The following is a 19,172-nucleotide window of genomic DNA, read 5'->3' as shown; positions in this document are numbered from 1 at the left end:
AAACAAGGACAAAGGGGAGAAGAAGCGGTTGGAATGAAACCCAGAGATGGGAGAAGAGGAAGACGGAGGCACGGGGATTGAAACGAAGGGACTGGGGAGAAGAGAAGAGTTAGGGCTGAGAAGGGGAGGGACAGACCAGGGGAGACAGAGGCCCCAACTCCAGAGATTGAAGCAAACCTGCTTCTGAAGGCAGGACACAGAGGCCCCAGACCTCTTGGTTGGTTACTTGGATACATCCTAGTCCTCGGCCCATCTGCCACACCACGGCCCCCAACTCTATTCCCCATCCTTTCCCTCCTCCCCACCCCTCTGGCTCAGGTACACTCCCCTCCTCCCACCACACCTCCAGCCTGGACCGCCCGGTCCCTCCCCAAGAGGGGAGGGCCCAACTCCACTCCCCACTCCTGCCCTCCCTGTTCCCGCTCTCGCTTTCTCCCTCTCACCTCCAGCTCAGGGTTATCCTGGGACCCAGTCCCCCCAGTCTCAGGCCTTTAGGGTTCCGGCTCTGGGGCTGCCAAGGCCGCCTGGCTTTGTCCGCCCATCCGGAGCCCCGGGAGCAGCTGCCCTGGCCAGCTGCGGCGGGCTTCGACGTGACCATGGCAACCCAGCCCGCTCCCCTCGCCGAGCCTCCCGGCCCCCGCAGAGAGGGAGGGAGCAGCAAGGCCAGGGAGAAAGGGAGGGGAGGCGGAGGACTGTGAACCGCAGGGAGACCGCAGACAAAGACCCTAGACAAAGGGAGATGAAGGGAAGCAGCGCGGGAGAAAGCAGCAGCGGCTGGCTGTGGCTGAGAGCTTAGGCAGCAGGCATTAGGTCCTGCTGAGGGGGAGAATCCAGGCAAGAGGGACAAACAGACAGGAGGTGGGAGAAGAGATTAACAGTGGTCCTTAAGAGGTCTCCTTCTGCGTCCTTAACAATTCATTTCTTCCGTCAGGGTTTTGCACTCCGGGGAGAACCAGAATACCGGTTTCCTAGTTGGTGAGTGCCCCCCCCCCCCGCAAGTTGTACCAAAGCATAGGAAGTACCCAAGGCCAAAAGGCACCCTCAGTTTTCCAGAACAATCCCAATTCAAACATATTCTGACCTGTCACCTCTGAAGTACAAATATCATTGTCAGACAATGTACTCCAATTCTTGATTTGGAAAATATGCTTCCCAAAGCCAAAGGGGACTGATTAGGCTTGGAGAAAGTAGGGCCAGGAGGGAGCAGTAACGAGGCCTCACATGAGAGGAAGCAAAGTACCAAAAGATGGCGCTAATAGACCCCCGGGGGTCTGTTGGGATGATAATGTGAGATGGCATACAGGCCCCATTGATGGAAACAACCATCCAAACCCCACTAACATGATCTCCATCTGTGGCTTTCTCATGTGTCACTTGGGTCCCTGAGTTCCATGTCCCAATTCATTCCACAGTTATGAAGGGTTTGTGCAGGGCAGGGTTCTGACAGTAAGAGCTATGAAGGATACATACAGGAACACAACCCACTCTGGGCATTTACAGTCTAGAGGGGGAGCAAGGCATGTATATGTATATGTGTGTATAAATATGTATGTATATATGTATATGTATAAATACACATGTGTATGTGTATATGTGTTTGTATATGTATATAATCAGAGAAGACAGCCTTACCCATACTATAGTCAGAGCTGGAAGAGGCTGTGGGAACCCAGAGGAGGGGCAGGCCAGGTCCTCCTGAGTGGGGGCGAGGCAAGATCAAGGACAGCATCATGGAAGAGTTGGAGCTGGAACTGGGTTTTAAGTCAGACAAAGATTTGCAGAAAGGAAGCAAGGCCATTCCTGGCTAATAGCAGGGAGCCGTAAACATGGTTATGTGAAAACGCAGCTGTGGCTGGAAAACAGAGCCTGTATGTGTTAACCCCAGAGAGGCAGAGTGAGGTGGGGTAATCTCATTAGTAGTTTCATTTATTCTGAAGGTGAGGAGGAAGGGCCTTGGGCCTTTGAGCTGGGAAACGCATGATTAGATGGGTGTTATTTTAAAAGTGGTTTCTGGCAGCAGCACGTTGGATACACAGTGCAGAGCAATGGCTGAGGAGGGAGGAGTTCATTCCCCCTTTATCTCGTCCACATCCGCCCGGGGTTTTCCCCCCCGCCCCCGCCCTCCAACCAGCAAAGCCGTGATGAAATGGTGAGATCCTACAGAAAAGCACATGCTCGGTTCTCTCCCGGTGTTTTCACCTATCATTTGGTTGTTTCCTTGGGACCTCTGAGGTGGATGGGGCAGGGCTCTTCTTAAAAAGGGAATCAGGGGCTTCCCTGGTGGCGCAGTGGTTGAGAGTCCGCCTGCCGATGCAGGGGACACGGGTTCGTGCCCCGGTCCGGGAAGATCCCATATGCCGCGGAGCGGCTGGGCCCGTGAGCCATGGCCGCTGAGCATGCGCGTCCGGAGCCTGTGCTCCGCAACGGGAGAGGCCACAACAGTGAGAGGCCCGCGTACCGCAAAAAAAAAAAAAAAAAAAAGGGAATCAGGCCCGGAGAGGTTGTAACTTGCCTTAGATTTGTGGCAAGTTACTGCTTTCCGCCCAGGACTTCTATCCGCCTCTCTCTTCCGAAAGGGGGCGGGGGCTAGGAGGGAGATCCAGAACGGCTTCCTGAGTGGCTGGACTAGGCAAAGGCCTGAGCCTCTTGAGTCCTGCCCCCTTGGAAACCGCGCCTTTCTTCAGTCTTTTGTAGGCCCCACGGTCCCTGTAATGAACAGAAAGACCACTGGGGGGCGCTCGCTGCACAGGTGACCAACACTACGATAATTACTGGAGAAAGTGAAAACCTGGAGGGAAGGAGCTTCAAGCCTGGACGTGGAACCGGGGCGGGCAGAGCTCTGGAGAGGCAGCCAGGGAGGGAGAAAAGAGAAAGGCTGAGCGGAAGCTTAGGGTAGCTGCGGGGCTCATTAGTGTGAAATACGCTGACAGTCACATAACAGAAATACTGTTATTTATGGACAGAATCTTAGAATCTTCACTTTCTCTTTTCTATCATTCTTTGCCAAAGCCTGTGGCATTCTCAGCAACCTTTGGCCTCTTCCTGATAAAGGCTGCTGATTACTGAGCCTTGCTAGGTGCCAGGCTCTGCCCTCAGCACTTGCCCAAGTCATCGCATTTGGCCCTCACTGCAGCTCTGGCAGCAGTATTTTGAGATACTTCCACTTTTACAGGGGCAGAAACTGAGGGTCAGAGAAATCAAGTAACTTGCCCACAGACACATACACAGCAATTGGCAGATCTGGAGTTCAAACACAAGTCCTTCTGACTCCAAAGTCAAAGCTGGACTGGAGTGTCTGAGCTATCGTTATTTGTCCAACTCTAGGGATCTGTCATAAATCCTCACCCCTTCCTTTAAAGTCCTTGAAGATCTTGGGACATTGTCCTTAACTCCTCTAACTTCCTTCATCTCCCAAGAATAGTAGTGGTCCAAATTATTCTTGTTTGTACACAATGTACAGAGATTGAACGATGGCTAACAGTTCGCCCAAGGTCACACCAGAAGTCAAGGTCAGTGCTAGGATAGTGTTTCTCAAACTGAGGTTCCATGAATGCTCTGTGAAAGTTATTAAATTCCATGTTTTTGTTTCATTGGTAATTTTTTGGAAAGTATTTTAAGCATGTTCTGGATCCTGTGTAACTGATCTAGGGACCTGCATGTGAGTGCCTGCATTTGTGTTGTGTGTTTACCTACTTGTGGTCAAGTTAGCACTTCTTTAATTGTCTGGCTTGCGTTCGTACCAAGTGAAGTCCAGGGGACACGTACTGACAAAGATTTCTTGATTATTTGAACAGACACAAGTAGGGGGAGAACTGAATCATGCTGGGCACACAGTGGAATACTGTGTCAACTTCAAAAGAGCCAGTTAGGTATTATGTGTTCACGTTGCCAGCACCAACTTCATTTCAGAAAAAATGACACTATTCATCACATCAAATTACTTTTAGTTTAAATTGTCTTTCCACTTTTCTTTGTACTTATTGCAACTTTGTTTTGGGTTTATGACTGCTTAAGTACTGAAGCACGAAGAGTTCATAGTTAGCTGTGTTTGCACACATTTGTTATAAAAATAATTTAGGTCAAGTCCATGAGAATTGTATGTCTTCCAAAAGGGTCCATACGTTACTCAAGTTCTAGCCCTCAGTGCAGGGCTAAACTCGACCTGGGCCTTCAGGAGTCTCCAAAGGAAACCTGTAGTGTTGGAATCTCTGTTAAAGTCCAAATCCCCACCCTCCCCCAAAGATCCAGCGCAAGGAAGTTAGAGCTGGGGACCTCGGGGCTGCTGAGACTGAGGGAGGGAAGGAGGGGTCACAAAGTGAAGCGGTCATAGGGCAGCACCTGGGGAAAACTCCAAGAAGAATTTACATGACAGAACCAAAAACTGAGGTGAGAGTGTGTAGAATGTGAAGGTGTGAGAGAGACCTCCGCAGGATTTAAGTAGAAGGAAAGGTGAATTATAAAAGATGATGTTGGGCAGGTTTATCAGTGAGAATGCTTGTGGCTGCAAGTACCAGAAAAGGCTTAAACAAACAAATGAAAAAAAAAAACAGAAGGAAAAAAAAAAGTTCTGGGTGAAGAAGTTTCCTGGGAAAGAAAGGTTCTTGGTTAATTTGGTGGCTTTATGATGTCATCAGGGACCAGCTTCTTTCCAACTTTCTGCTCTCCCATCCTCAGTGTGTCAGGACTCAAAGTCTCATAGACTTTGGTTGGCTGCCTCAGCTGCAGACACCACATCCCACATCCTCCACAGCAATGTACAGAGGTAGAAAGCTTTTCCCAGAAGTACCCCCGCCGACTCCCCACTAACACCCCCCCCATGTCTCACTGGGCCCAGAGCCCCACTCCTAAATCCATCATGGGAAAAGGAATGGAAATGGTGTGGCTGATTTAAAGCAATCATAGTAATATATCTCTTTCGGCCGTGAAGGGACCGTCTTCTCTGAATATATGGGAGGGCAGCACTGAAACAATAAATAAATAAAATTTCAAAAGCTTTGCCAGCAAGGAAGTAGGGATGGCCGTTTTGTGATGCCAAAAGTGTCCTCTACAAAATGCTTTCATGAGATTGGACAGGCTTTCTTGAAGGGACTTGCCTGCCATGCCGAGGGGTTTGGGTCTTATCCAGTAGGTTCTGGAAAGTGTTTTTAAAAATTGAGTCTGGGCATGATTAGATTTGCATAATGCTATAAAGAATTATATGAAGGCAAAGTGGAATTAGAGGCAGAGGTCCCAGTAATAAGGCTATTTTTTATGTGCTTCTAATTCTAAATCATATACATACTAGGAAACCAGAACTGGTAGATGGCTGGTTAACTTATCATGCCCGCTGAATCACAGGGGCAGCAAAGACCGCCCTCTTGGAGATCTTCCACCGTGAACTTCACAGCTCTTCAGCCATGGGTGGAGCTAAGCTGAGTACAAACAGCAGACTCTTAATGCCTGCCTAGGACCCAGACCACCCTGTTTGTGTGTGTGGGGGAGGTGATCAGAGGTCGGGGTGGGAGGGGGCTGATAATGTTTTAACCAAAGGAGGCTCACACAAGTGCTAGATTCTGCCACTGTGCTCCTGAAACAGACCACTGTGTCCCATTTAGGGTGTCAAAAGTGATATTTTCGATAATTTTAAGCATCATGCTGTAAACTATACTCCCATCTATGACACATCCATGGGTGTGGGACATCTCATGTGTCTCTCACCTAGGCTCCAGGGAACCCACTGGCAAGGGCTTCATAATGACCTGCCCCCTGACCCGAGGGCAATAGTGATACAGACAACATGGCCCATGTCATCCTCTGCACTGCCTGAGTCCTTCCATTCATGAAATAAATAGTCTGCCACCACCACACAACCACATGACCGTCAGCTGAGGCTTGAAGTTCACATCATGTGTCTGGAAAATAGCCTTCAAACTTTGCCTGTCCACTTGCCACTGCCCACAACCAGGGGCCAAATGCAGTGTATTAGTCACCTTCTGGAGGCTTTCCTCCAGCCTCAGCAGGGCTCCCACCTGGAGTGAGGCTTGTGCTTCATGAAAACCCTGGTCTGAGGAGTAGGGGTTGGAGGTGGGAGGTGGAGGAAGAAACTTTTCTGCAGAGATCTATCCTCCCCATCATGGAATCAGCCATTTAATTTATTGAACTGATATCATAACATGAGTTCCAAAACATTCTACATACAAACAGAGTGAAATTTTTCAAACTGTGAAAGAATCTCTCACTTGATAAAAGAATCACATGAGGGACTTCCCTGGTGGTGCAGTGGTTAAGAACACGGGTTCGAGCCCTGGTCCAGGAAGATCCCACGTGCCACGGAGCAACTAAGCCCGTGCGCCACAACTACTGAGCCTGGGCTCTAGAGCCCATGAGCCACAACTACTGAAGCCCATGTGCTTAGAGGCCATCCTCCGCAACAAAGAGAAGCCACCACAATGAGGACCCCACGCACTGCAATGAAGAGTAGCCCCCGCTCACCGCAACTAGAGAAAGCCCGTGCACAGCAACGAAGACCCAACACAGCCAAAGATAAATTAATTAATTAATTAATTTTAAAAAGAAAAGAGGGGGCTTCCCTGGTGGCACAGTGGTTAAGACTCCACACTCCCAATGCAGGGGGCCCGGGGTTCAGTCCCTGGTCCGGGAACTAAATTCCCACATGCATGCAGCAACTAAGAGTTCGCATGCCACAAATAAGGAGCTGGCGAGCTGCAACTAAGGCGCCTGCCTACCGCAAGTGAGGAACCAGTGAGCCACAACTGAGGAGCCCACCTCCTGCAACTAAGACCCAGCGTAACCAAATGGATAAATAAATAAATAAATATTTTTTTAAAAATAGAGACTTGGGGGCTTCCCTGGTGGCACAGTGGTTGAGAGTCCGCCTGCTGATGCAGGGGACGCGGGTTCGTGCCCTGGTCCGCGAAGATCCCACATGCCGCGGAGCGGCTGGGCCCGTGAGCCATGGTCGCTGGGCCTGTGCGTCCGGAGCCTGTGCTCCGCAACGGGAGAGGCCGCAGCAGTGAGAGGCCCGCGTACCGCAAAAAAAAAAAAAAAAATAGAGACTTGGGCTTCCCTGGTTGCACAGTGGTTAAGAATCCGCCTGCCAATGCAGGGGACATGGGTTCGAGCCCTGTTCCGGGAAGATCCCACATGCTGCAGAGCAACTGAGCCCGTGTGCCGCAACTACTGAGGCTGAGCTCTAGAGCCTGCAAGCCACAACTACTGAGCCTGCGTGCCACAACTAGTGAAGCCTGCACACCTAGAGCCCATGCTCCGCAATAAGAGAAGCCACCGCAGTGAGAAGCCCGCACACCGCAACGAAGAATAGCCCCTACTCACCACAACTAGAGAAAGCCCATGCGTAGCAATGAAGACCCAACGCAGCCAAAAATAAATAAATTTTTAAAAAAGGATTTGAGGGCTTCCCTGGTGGTGCAGTGGTTGAGAGTCCTCCTGCCGATGCAGGGGACGCGGGTTCGTGCCCCGGTCCGGGAAGATCCCACATGCCGCGGAGCGGCTGGGCCCGTGAGCCATGGCCGCTGGGCCTGCGCGTCTGGAGCCTGTGCTCCGTGGCAGGAGAGGCCACAACAGTGAGAGGCCCGCGTACCGCAAAAAAAACCAAAAAAAACAAAAAAAGGATTTGAACATTTCACTATACATAAATTATATCTCCATTTTAAAAAAGAAGAAAAAAAATAAAGACTTAACAGAGGCAGGGACTGAAAATTTCTGTCTTCCAAACAATGGAACAATTAGAAAGTAAGCAAATGAAAATGGAAATCTGAAATTCTAATAGTTTAAAATTAAAAAAAAAATTATGTACCTTGTTTTCCTGGACAGGAAGCTGAAATTCTGGGCTCGTATTCAACTCTGGATGACCTCCAAACCAAGCAGGAGCCTCAGCTGGGTATGTCTGGGCTGCACAGCTGGAGGGCAGTGTGCAGTGAGGAAGGCCCAGGACAGGGTGAGAGGCAGGCAAGGGGCCGGGCCTTGCTGTTTGTTCACTGGGGTGTTCTTCACGAGATCCTTTCCTCACCTGGAGCAATTGGGGCAAGGACACATCTCCTTTAGGTGCCATTTGGGAGTTGAGGAGACTTTTTACCTTCACAGAAAACCCTGAGGAAGGTTGGTTCTGAAGGTTTTCAAGGCCAAATATAAACAGCACCAAGTCTCTGGGTGTGCACTAGTTACCCCCTCCCAGGCACCTGCCGCCCAGGACTTGGGGCTATCTCCGTTCTAAGTGACAGATGATATTTTGATATGGTTTTCACATCATCAAGATACAGGCAAATCCCTTTCTCTTTTTTTAAATCCCTTTCTCAATCTTAAAATTCCTAAGATGGACCTCCTGACCCTATTTAGTTCTGGAGTTTTCTTCCCTGCTTGTGTATAGAAAGCTCCCTGGGAGTAAGAATTGGAAGTGGGTTGTCTTTACCCACATCTAACATGTACTTACCTTTGCTCCAAACTCCTCGCTATTGAGCCATTGAATTTCTGAGTGGATGAAGAGATCGATGAGGAATTAGTGCTAATATTAACATTATTGGACTAAAATATGCATCCCATTCTGTGATGAGAATTGCTAAGTGTTCTGTGGGAGTCTGAGGCCAAGTAAAGTTGATCCCTGAGTATTAGGCTGTCCCTTTTGGTTGCATCTGGATGTGATTTGGCGCTTGTGGGGTATGGAGTCCGAGGTAAGGCGTGCCCAGGAGTCTGCTGTGGGTTTTTGAAGCTGAGGAGGTGGGAGGAGGAGACATGACAGCGGTTATGACAAGAAGGAACTGAGAAAAGTAAGAACATTCAGTTCTTGTTTTGTGCTTCTAACATTTTTGACCCTGGGGAATTTTAAAGGACTTTTTCTAATATTTATCTTAGATGGAGGAGTCATTCATTCAATAAATATCCCAGGTACTATGTAGGGGTTGGGAATAAACGGTAAATGAGACGAAGTTCCAGCCTTCAAGGAGCTTTCTAAGTTTGTTTTTTAGCCCCACAAGGGCAAGGTGGAAATCCCAAGAGAGGCACTTTGACTGAGGCCCCAGGGAACACCCAATGCCCAGATGTGTGGACAGAGACACAACTCCCAGCAAAAGCAGAATTCCTTTAGAACTCTGCTGATCGTGAGGAATAAGTCAAAATGGCAAACCTGCAGCATAACATCCTGGCTCATTTCCTTTTTTATTTTAGCCTCGCCACGCTGCTTGGGGATCTCAGTTCCCCGACCAGGGATTGAACCCGGGCCATAGCAGTGAAAGTACTGAATCCTAACCACTATACCACCAGAGAACTCCCATTGGCTCATTTCTTATACAAAGGAAAACACGGAGGGTTTGCTGAAGAAAGGAGGAGAAAGCAGCATAATGGGAACCATGTTGCAAAAATGTAAATTGCTCCCTGGCGATTGCTAAGATCTTGATGACCTGATAAAATGGTGTATAAGGCAGAGCAAACACACCCTTGTGATGAAGCCAGAAATTTCATCCACAGTGAAGGATGCTACCAGAGGCAGGGTCGGGGTGGGTTGGGGAGGATCAAGCTTGGTGTCTGGAAAATTAGTTGGGAGGCTGTTGAAACTGTTTCAGTGAGCAGTGTTGAACGTTTGAAAGAAGACAGCCACCAAGGAGCAGGTAGGGACAGACGGGACACAGATTTCAAGGCAGGAAGGACTGATGTAAGGGGAGAGTGAAGAAGATGACTGTGTTTTTTCCTCACATACCGTGTTGCCTTGCCATGGAATGAAGACCCCACTTCAGTCCAACTCTTTCACTTTATTGCAAAAGGAAGGCATTAAAACCCAGGAAATGGAAACCCTCATCTACGGCTGAGCTGAAAGTTGGGGGAGGAGCCCAAGTAGAAGCGAAGTCTCCCTTCCCTGGTCCCACCCCTTCCACAGGTGCACATTAGAGCCAGCCAGGCCCTTTCCACACATCTGTGCCTAGGCCACACCCCCTCCAGTGAATCAGAATCCCAGGGCTGGGACCATGAGCTATTCCAGGGCAGTGCACAAGTTTCTCTTCCTGCCGTGACGATGATAGCACATCCTGTCTAGACCACACTTTTTCTCTGTTTCATAACTGCATTACATAATTGCAGTACATTACATATTCCTACTGATAATTGGAAAGGCGCTGAGTGTTGGATGGAGAACTATGTGCAGACAAAATCCTTCTTCATAGGCCCTTTAGCGGTAATAATCTAGAACTGATTTGCAAACATTTCATTGAAACTGCAGGAGAGAGATGCCTTTGGAGGCTGCTCTCCAGTAAAGAAGGGTTAATCATCGTTCAGTCAGCAGTTACCAATCTAAGTTTTGTAAAATTGATCATCTCTTTATAAGTTTATTTTAGTAAAAATAAAGAATATATTTTTTAAAGATATATATAGATTTTTTTTAATGAATTTATTTATTTATTTTTGGCTGTGTTGGGTCTTCGTTTCTGTGCGAGGGCTTTCTCTAGTTGCGGTGAGCGGGGTCCACTCTTCATCGCGGTACGCGGGCCTCTCGCTGTCGCGGCCTTCTCTTGTTGCGGAGCACAGGCTCCAGAGGCGCAGGCTCAGTAGCTGTGGTGCGCGGGCTTAGTTGCTCTGCGGCATGTGGGATTTTCCCAGACCAGGGCTCGAACCCATGTCCCCTGCATTGGCAGGCAGATTCTCAACCACTGCACCACCAGGGAAGCCCAAGAATATTTTTTAACATAAAACACAAATCTTAAAATTAAAAAAAAATTGTGGTAAAATGCACATAGTATGAAATTTACCATTTTTACCATTTTTAAGGGTCCAGTTCAGTAGTGTTAAGTACATTCACGTTGCTGTGCAGCCATCACCACCATCCGTCTCCAGAACTCTTTTCATCTTGCATGACAAGCTCTGTACCCATGAAACAACAACTCCCCATTCCCACTTCCCCTAGCCCCTGGTAACCACCATCCTACTTTCTGTCTCTACAACTTTGACTATTTTCCTTTTCTAATTTTATTTTTTTTACTTTTATTTATTTTTTTGGCTGTGCCACGCAACGTGTAAGATCTTAGTTCCCTGACCAGGGATCAAACCCACACCCCCTGCAGTGGAAGCACGGAGTCTTAACCACTGGACCGCCAGGGGAGTCCCTTGACTTTCTTTCTTCCTTTCTTTTTGGCTCTGTTGGGTCTTCGTTGCTGCGCGTGGGCTTTCTCTAGTTGTGGCGAGCAGGGGCTACTCTTCGTTGCAGTGCCACAGGTTTCTTGTTGCGGAGCTCGGGCTCTAGGCGCACGGGCTCAGTAGTTGTGGTTCGCGGGCTCTAGAGCACAGGCTCAGTAGTTGTGGTGCACGGGCCTAGCTGCTCTGCAGCATGTAGGATCTTCTCGGACCAAGGCTCGAACATGTGTCCCTTGCACTGGCAGGTGGATTCTTAACCACTGCACCACCTGGGAAGCCCTTGACTACTTCTTATAAGTGGAATCTTACGTTTTTGTGGCAGCTTATTTCACTGAACATAATATACTCAAGGTTCATCCATGTTGTAGCATGCATTAGAATTTCCTTTCCAGTTGAATAATATTTCATTTTATATATAGACCACGTTCTGATTATTCATTCATTCACTGATGGACTCTTGGGTTGCTTTCATCTTTTGGCTATTGTGAATAATGCTGCTATGAACATGGGTGTATAAATATCTCTCTGAGGCTCTGTTTTCAATTATTTTGGGTATATCCCCAAAAGTGGAATTGCTGGATCATATAGTAATTCTGTTTTTAATTTCTTAAGGAACCACTACACTGTTTCCCATAGCGGCTCCACTATTTTACATTCCCGCCAAAAGTGCCCAAGGGTTCTAATTGCTTCATATCTTCGCCAACACTTGTTATTTTCTGTTTTGATAGTAGCTATCCTAATGGTGAGGTGGCATAAAACCTTTTTAGGACATAGGTTTACTAAAGGTTTTGATCTCTCCTACCCCTAACTTTGCATAAAGTCCTAAATTCCTTAATCACAATGTTTTCATCCAAGGAGGTTTTTTGGAACATAACCCCCATGGTTAGAGAAGGAATATTCTATTGTCATCTTAAAGTCTTTACCAACTAGAAAGGTAAAATTTGAATTGTTTTAATTTTCATTCATTATTAGTGAAGTTGAACTTTTCACTAAATTGTTATTTATGGTTTCTCTGTTGTGAATTGTTTGTGTCTGAATTTCTTACATGGTACAAAATAAAATAGAAATAGCTATTGACTGCTTTCCATGTGTCAGCTACTGTTCTAAGAGCTTTACATGTAGTAACTTGGTAACTCGCTTAATCCTGACCCACTGTGAGGCAGGTGCAATTATTATTTTATAGAAGAAACAGAAGCATGGAGAGGTCAATGAACTTGCCCAAGGTCCTACCTAAGGAGTCTGGATTCAGAGCCTGTGTCCTTACATACAGAATGGCCAATATTTTCTTAATTTATTTGTTTGCTTTTAATTTTTTTCATTAACTATAAAAATGAAAACAAAATTGTGGTTAAATTTATCAGTCTACTCCTTTCTTTTATTGGACCATTTTATTCTTTTAGCCAGCTTAGAACATCCTCTTTTCAGATAATAGAAAATATTTGGATTTTTGTTACATTAGATGTTTTACATGTATGTATTTTCCCAAATAATCATTTCTCCCAAACTGTTTATTGAATTATATTATTCTTCAGTTGTTTAGCGATGGCACCTTTCTGCTGGTTTTTATTTCCTAATTGCTGTTTTCTTTTAATGAACATTATATGTTCAGTCATCTCTTGGAGGATACTGAAGCGTCTTTCTTGTTGTTCTGTTCTTTTCACTTCATCCGGCATGAATCTGTCTCTGGAGTGTTGGTGTTGCTGGCTGCCTTCCTCAGTGTTACTTTTTGTGTATTTTGGAATTTTAGTTTCCAGGTTCATTTCCAGGTTTTCTCCCTCTCATCTCTGGTTCCCTAGACCAGCAGAAGATGGGCTTCCAAGACTGCCCTCCATTCCTCCAATACCTCCTTCTTCAACCCAACCCCTCTCTCTCCACAAATAGCCCTTCCCTTTACCTTCTCTCAAAGTTTTTCACCTCCCCATGTCTGGTCTGCACTGGCCTGACCCCTCTTACCCCAGGATTAACAGATCCCTGGCCTCCTCTTATATTTTTGAAGTTATCACAGTGGCCTGTCCAGTCTCTTAACCAGTTTTGCTGCAGGGAATGGAAAGTTTGGAAACCATGGTGTGGGATGGGGGAGGTACCATAAGTGTTTTCCTTTGGTTGTCGCTGAGTGTAAAAAAAAAAAAAAAAAAATCAGACACTTGCAGCACAGTAAGGGTTAACCTCCAGCCCTGGGCCCCAGTGGATCCCTGTAGCAGCATGGTGAGGAGGGGTGGTGCTGCCCTAGGTAAGGCCGGCTGTCCGGCTGTCAGCGTCTATTTGCCTGAAGGTTGACGGGTTTCATGCACAGAACTCACCCAGGCAGAAGCAGTAGCCAAGTACAATGAACTTGACCCAATAATAACAAAGTCTTGAACATTAAATTTTAAGTGCCTTTTGTGGCTCTGTGAGTATGTGTGTGTGTGTGTGTGTGTGTGTGTGTTTGGTTTGGTTTTTGGTCTTGCATCAGGCTGTAAACTCCTTGGTTGCAGAGACCACATTTATCTTGTTCACCGTGTGACTAGCATGGAAGAGGAATTCAGGAAATACCTGTTGACTAAAGGAGTAAGTGGATGTTGTTTGCCACCATCCCTAGTCCAGTCCTGCCTCCATCCCAGTCAGGAAGAAGGCTGAATGTCAATCCGGAAGCTGTGGTCCTACAAGCTCTGCAAGACCCTGGGGCCTACAGGCATTGCTTGGATGCCCCAATAATGAAATGGATCACAAAAGAGAGGAAAGGCATCTGACCACTGGGCAGAGACACCCCCCACACCCTGCAGATTTGGTGTCTCGAGGGTTCCAGTTCAGTGCGTGTGATGCTCAGCAGGAGATGGAGACAGTTACAATATCCCTGGATGGCTAAATTTATGAGCACATGTGAGACTTCCCTCAGATCCCCAGAAATACTTCAGCAGAGAAGGGAACTTTGCAGGGGTTGGGAAGAGACGCTAAAATTTGGGTTATTACCTTAAGATGACCCCATCTGCATGTCCTTGCAGGCTAGTGAGACCCAGGGAAACTCAGGTTACATTTTTGAACTAACCTTGAGATACTACTTGCACCACAGACTAATTACTACAGCTGGGGTGAGAGCCCCTTGTTCTGTTGGGGATAGTGGCAGTGACAGTGGCTCCGGTGGAGTCACTGCAGGTGGCCTTGGGTAAGGTAGACTGGAAGTTCAAACAGAAGGAGAATAGAATGCAGTTTCACTAGAGCTTCTGGGCATGTTAATTCCTCTGTGATGCCCTGGAAGATATGAGGTAAGTGGGTGAGGTTGGTATTTGGAAAGCAAACAGACAAGACAAATGAGCTCTTATTCAAGAGAAATGACTTCTAAAGAGTTTGAATCTCTTTCTCAAGAGGAGAATCATGAGGGAAGGTGCCAGAGCACCTTTACAGTGCCAAGCCTGGGAATGTCCCCATAAAGGTGGGACCATAGATGGGAGTAGGAACAGGGTAGCTATTCAGCCTCTTGAGGAAATCTGAGGCAGGCATTTCTTTCCCTTCAAGCCCAGGGAAAGGGGCTTCATAGTATCCTTCAGAGAGTTTACTGTGTGTTCCCTGCAGTGTGGAGGACTGGGAGAGCTGGTGGCTGGCTCATTCTGAAAATCAAAAACCAAATTGGCTAGCTGCCCTGATGGTGGAACAAGAGAGGCTGCTGGGCTGAGAGGCTGCCAGCCTTCCCAGATACCAGCACTGGATTTATGACGTTTCCTGTGGACCAGATGTGGGGCCTGACGCAGGGTGATGTTAGATCCTGTCCAAAAGTGTCACCTGGAGGGATTGGTGAGCTTAATAGAGTCCTGCCAGACTTGTAGAGGCTGGAGAAAGAAATATAGTTGACTAGCCTAAGCAGGGCATTTGACCACATGGAACAATCAGGGAGTGAGAAATCTTAGCAAAGGGAAGGAGTTGTCTCCAAAAGTATCCACAAAAGTGCCTAATGAAAGGAAGGATCACCTATTCCTAAAAACCCAGGGATGACTTATGCCATCTCACAGGAGCTCTAGCCAAATAAATCCTCCCCTGGCACCTTTCGGCCTCTCCCTCTCACCACTCCAACCCTGTTGGGGTCCAAGGTCCAAGCTGAGTTAGCAAGATGATGGAGGAAAGACAGAAGCACACATAAAAGATGACCTGTATAGTAAGTATACAGGAGCAGCTGCTGGGGGAAAAAACTCTATGTTAAAAAGAGACAAAAGTTAAAGTATTTCTCATGGAATCGTTCCAGCATAAGGACTCCTGGGCTGGATATGGTAATTCCACTATGTTGGGGACCCTGGGTCCTTCTGTCTTGCTGTTTTGCCCTTCCCTGGAATGCTGCTCTCACCTGAAATGTTGAAATGACCCATCACCACATCTGCTGGGTCCTTATTCCAGCCAGCAGGAAGAGGGAAACGGGAATTGGAGCACCATCCCGGCCATCCAGAGCATTATCAAAAAGTTCCTCATTCACTTCACTCAGACCCTTCTGCCGAAGTTAGTCACATGGTCACACATAGCTTCAAGGGATGCTGGGAAATGTAGTCTTTATTCAGGGTGGCTACAAGTCCACTAAAAATTTGGGAGTTTTATTAGTAAGGAAGAAGAGGTGAATGAATATTGGGAGACAACAGCAGTTTCTGCCACAAAGCAAGAAATGGGAAGTGAGAGATCACTGCACACTTCAATTCCCAGTGAAGGCAGCTGGTCTGTATATGGCACAAAGAAAGGGAAGAAGCCTTGTGTTTAAATAAAGTTTGAAGTTTTACCATTACATGAAACCAGACCATTTAATTACTAAACTTTTGGGGAAATTAGACCAGGTGAGCTTGGATTACATACAATGACCAGAAGGTCATGGAACCTGTTTTAAATGTCCATCAAGGAGCAGAAGGAGAATGGGTCCCACAAAATGGGCTTAAAGGGACAAAGAGAAATGAAAATAAAATTGCTTCCTGATCTCACCTTCTATTAGTTAGAGTAGGCTAGGCTGTGGTAATTAAAACACACACACACAAGTTTCAGCCTTCACATAATACAAGTTTATTTCTTATATAACACTGCTGAGAAGGTTTGCATTCCAAGAGCAGCTCTCCTCCTCATGGTCTATCAGGAACTTGGATTGATAGTGGCTTTGCCAATTTCAATTTATGGCTTCCAAGGTCACCTTTGGTGTCAAGCTGCCAATCAGCCAGAAGAAGGGGGAAGAGAAAGGAGGAGGAACATGGGAGCTTTTTAATAGACCAGGCCTGGAGTTTGGTATGTACACTTCTGCTCACATTCCACTGGAGGTAACTTGGTCTCCGTTGGAGATACCTTGGTCATGTGACCAAACCTGTTTGGAAGGGTGTCTGGGAAATGTAGTGTGTGTATCCCAAGAAGAGAGGAGCTTGGTGTGTAGCTGGTGGTCTCCACCATTATGCCCCATGATTTTTCTTACTCAGTTTATAGTTGTACCAATGCAATGGTTATAATGAGTCACCAAAAATCCAAAGCCTTTGGACCAAAGATGATTTCTCGTAGTCTTGTGCCAGGTCTAGAGAATTAGCCATTTAATATGCTGGCTGGAACTTTCCTCTGATACACTGGAGGAATAACAGAGTCATGAAAGGAGAAAGAGAAGGAGGCTGATACAAAGCTTATAGGTCCTGCACCAGCAATATCCCTGGCATCCACGCAGGCTGGGCTCTGGGGCAGGATGCTTGGGGTGGCACCTACACAGGGTTTAGACTTGTGGAGAGCTCCAGAACCATGCCAGTAAGTTTCATAGCAAATGTTAGAATGCAAAGGAGAACATCCATGTGTAAGTGTTAGAGATCTCCCTCAGGGGGTCACATGAAGAGACGGCAGTTCCGGCTCACCCCCTCAAGTCAGGAGCAGTGGACTGGAGCAGTCCACCCATCTCCCATGATTAGTGACACCAAGGAAGAGAGAACAAAAAGAGGAAGCCTAGAACATTTGCAAGAATGATCAGGAACTTGGGCCAGGGGTGTAGTGCTCAGTAAGGCTGAGGACCCTCAGAGCAGCATCCAGGCAGCGGCTTTAAAGTCTGCCACTACTGTATAGCACAGGGAACTCTATTCAGTGCTCTGTGGTGACCTAAATGAGAAGGAAATCCAAAAAGAGGGGATATATGTATATGTATAGCTGATTCACTTTGCTGTACGTATAAACTAACACAATATTGTAAAGCAACTATACCCCAATAAAAAGAAAAATAAGTAAAAATCTATGTCAAGGAAGAAAAAAAAGTCTGCCATGACTAATGGGGCATCAGCCCCACTAGGGGAGCACTGGACCCACTGTCTAATTACTGTTGTGGTCAGGCTTTTCCTGGCAAAGTGAAACAATGCCATGAACAACTCCCAGTGACAGAGAAAATAATGATCTGCTGAGAGATACGGAAATACCAGACGGCCATTAGTAGGAGCCACCAGGATCTTTTTAGGATCAAGCATCATGGCCATCAGCAAATAATAGGGGCATGGGAAATTGTGACCCAATGATACGGGCTTTATTAAACAGCCCCCCACCCCAAGCGCCCAGAACTCTTCAGAGTCTTCCCCTGGTGACTCTAAGGGAGCCACAGCCCAGCAGCAGGAGTGTGAGTGGGGCTCACCCTGCCTCTGTAGCTCCAAACCAGCTTTCCCCCCTCATGAATGATGCTCCGATGGCCTGTGGATATAGTGGCACAAGCCACAGACTGTTCAGAGCAACCATCCTCCCATCTTCCATTTTGTTCCCAAATTGCTCCTCTCCTGGTTGGTCCTGACTGAGCTCCTTCTACCATCCTAGACTTGCATGGGAACTCGGGCTCCCTGGCTTGGCTCTCAGCTCTCTCCCAGGCCTTATCTGGGGCCCACCCTTCCAGCCCTTCCAACTTCCATTGTCTAGGGTAAGATACCCCTTCTAGTCAGCCCCTGAGGACTGGCTCAAGTCTAGACTGGTACTTCAACCATCCTCCAAAGGTGGAGGATGCAGCAGTAGTCTTCTGCATTTCTCAGGACAGCCTCAAGCCCCTCAGGCATGAGGAAGAAGCTCAGGGCAGGTAGGATTGGGCAACCCATGCCAACCCTGGGCAACCCCAATGTTTCCCAGTGGGAGAAATGAAGGACTTGAGATGGGACTGCAAAGCATAAAGGGGCAAGACTCTAGTAATGGAAACACCTGGCCTTGTCAATGGGGTGTGCTTCCTCTGAAGCAGCCTGTTAGGTAAGTAGGTAGAAACCAGCAAGAGCAGCCTTCCCTCTACCCACGTGCATTGAGCCACCACTTGGACCAATTTGTCGTACAAAAATTGGTCAATCCTTCCTGAAATTTCAGTTGTCCAGGTTGGAGTCCCGAGCTGACAGCAAAATTCTAGATCGTAGTGACTGGCTGGCATCTTCTCCCGCCTGATGGCTAAATTCCACTAGACACCCAATGCAATTCTTGGTGGGATTTGGGTACCAGATAATTCCCATGCCCATTTTGGGGTTTTTTTTTTAGCTTCTATATTTAGCTACCAAGCCAGAAACAAACACACCGTGTTCTCAGCTTCACCTGAGCATGACAAGGTCCAGGTACACAAAAAATGTCCTGTTGCTTTAAGAAGCTGGCAGCTTTATCAGACTGCTCGCAGAACACCTGGGAGAGCCTTGGAGGCAAGGACTATATCTCCAGGGTAGTCTTTTGAGCCAGCAGGGCTCACATCTCCACCCTTGACTCAACCAACTGGCTGCTTAGGACTCTATAACCAAAGAGCAGTTTATGAACCCAAAGAGTGCATAATTTCCTTAATTTGTGGGCTCATAGATGTCAGCTCTCAGACTCCTGTCTCTTCTTATTGTGAGTTACCCTTGTGATCCGGACCTGGAGCATCTCTGAAATGGCATCTACTTTCCACTACTCTGCCCTTTGGCTATTCTTTTTTTTTTTTTAATATATATATATATATTTATTTATTTATTATTTTTGGCTGCACTGGGTCTTCGTTGCTGCGCGGGCTTTCCCTAGTTGCAGCGAGCGGGGGCTACTCTTCGTTGCGGTGCACGGGCTTCTCATTGCGGTGGCTTCTCTTGTCGCGGAGCACAGGC

At 47.3% G+C, this 19,172-nt stretch overlaps 1 long non-coding RNA gene across 4 annotated transcripts in view; it reads left to right on the top strand.

The window, feature by feature from the left end:
• LOC117313804 (uncharacterized) overlaps positions 1-19,172 on the top strand; it is a 93,538-nt gene that overhangs the window by 26,621 nt on the left and 47,745 nt on the right. For all 4 annotated transcript variants that reach the window (XR_012323969.1, XR_004528388.2, XR_012323971.1 and 1 more), the window contains one exon: positions 932-975. This is a non-coding gene — a long non-coding RNA (uncharacterized lncRNA). The remainder of the gene's footprint in view (positions 1-931; positions 976-19,172) is intronic.

This window comes from Tursiops truncatus, chromosome 10 (assembly GCF_011762595.2).
Source record: "Tursiops truncatus isolate mTurTru1 chromosome 10, mTurTru1.mat.Y, whole genome shotgun sequence".
NCBI classification, from domain to species: Eukaryota; Metazoa; Chordata; class Mammalia; order Artiodactyla; family Delphinidae; genus Tursiops; species Tursiops truncatus.
Note: the sequence above shows the minus strand (reverse complement) of the source record. Positions and strands in the feature narration are given on the sequence as shown.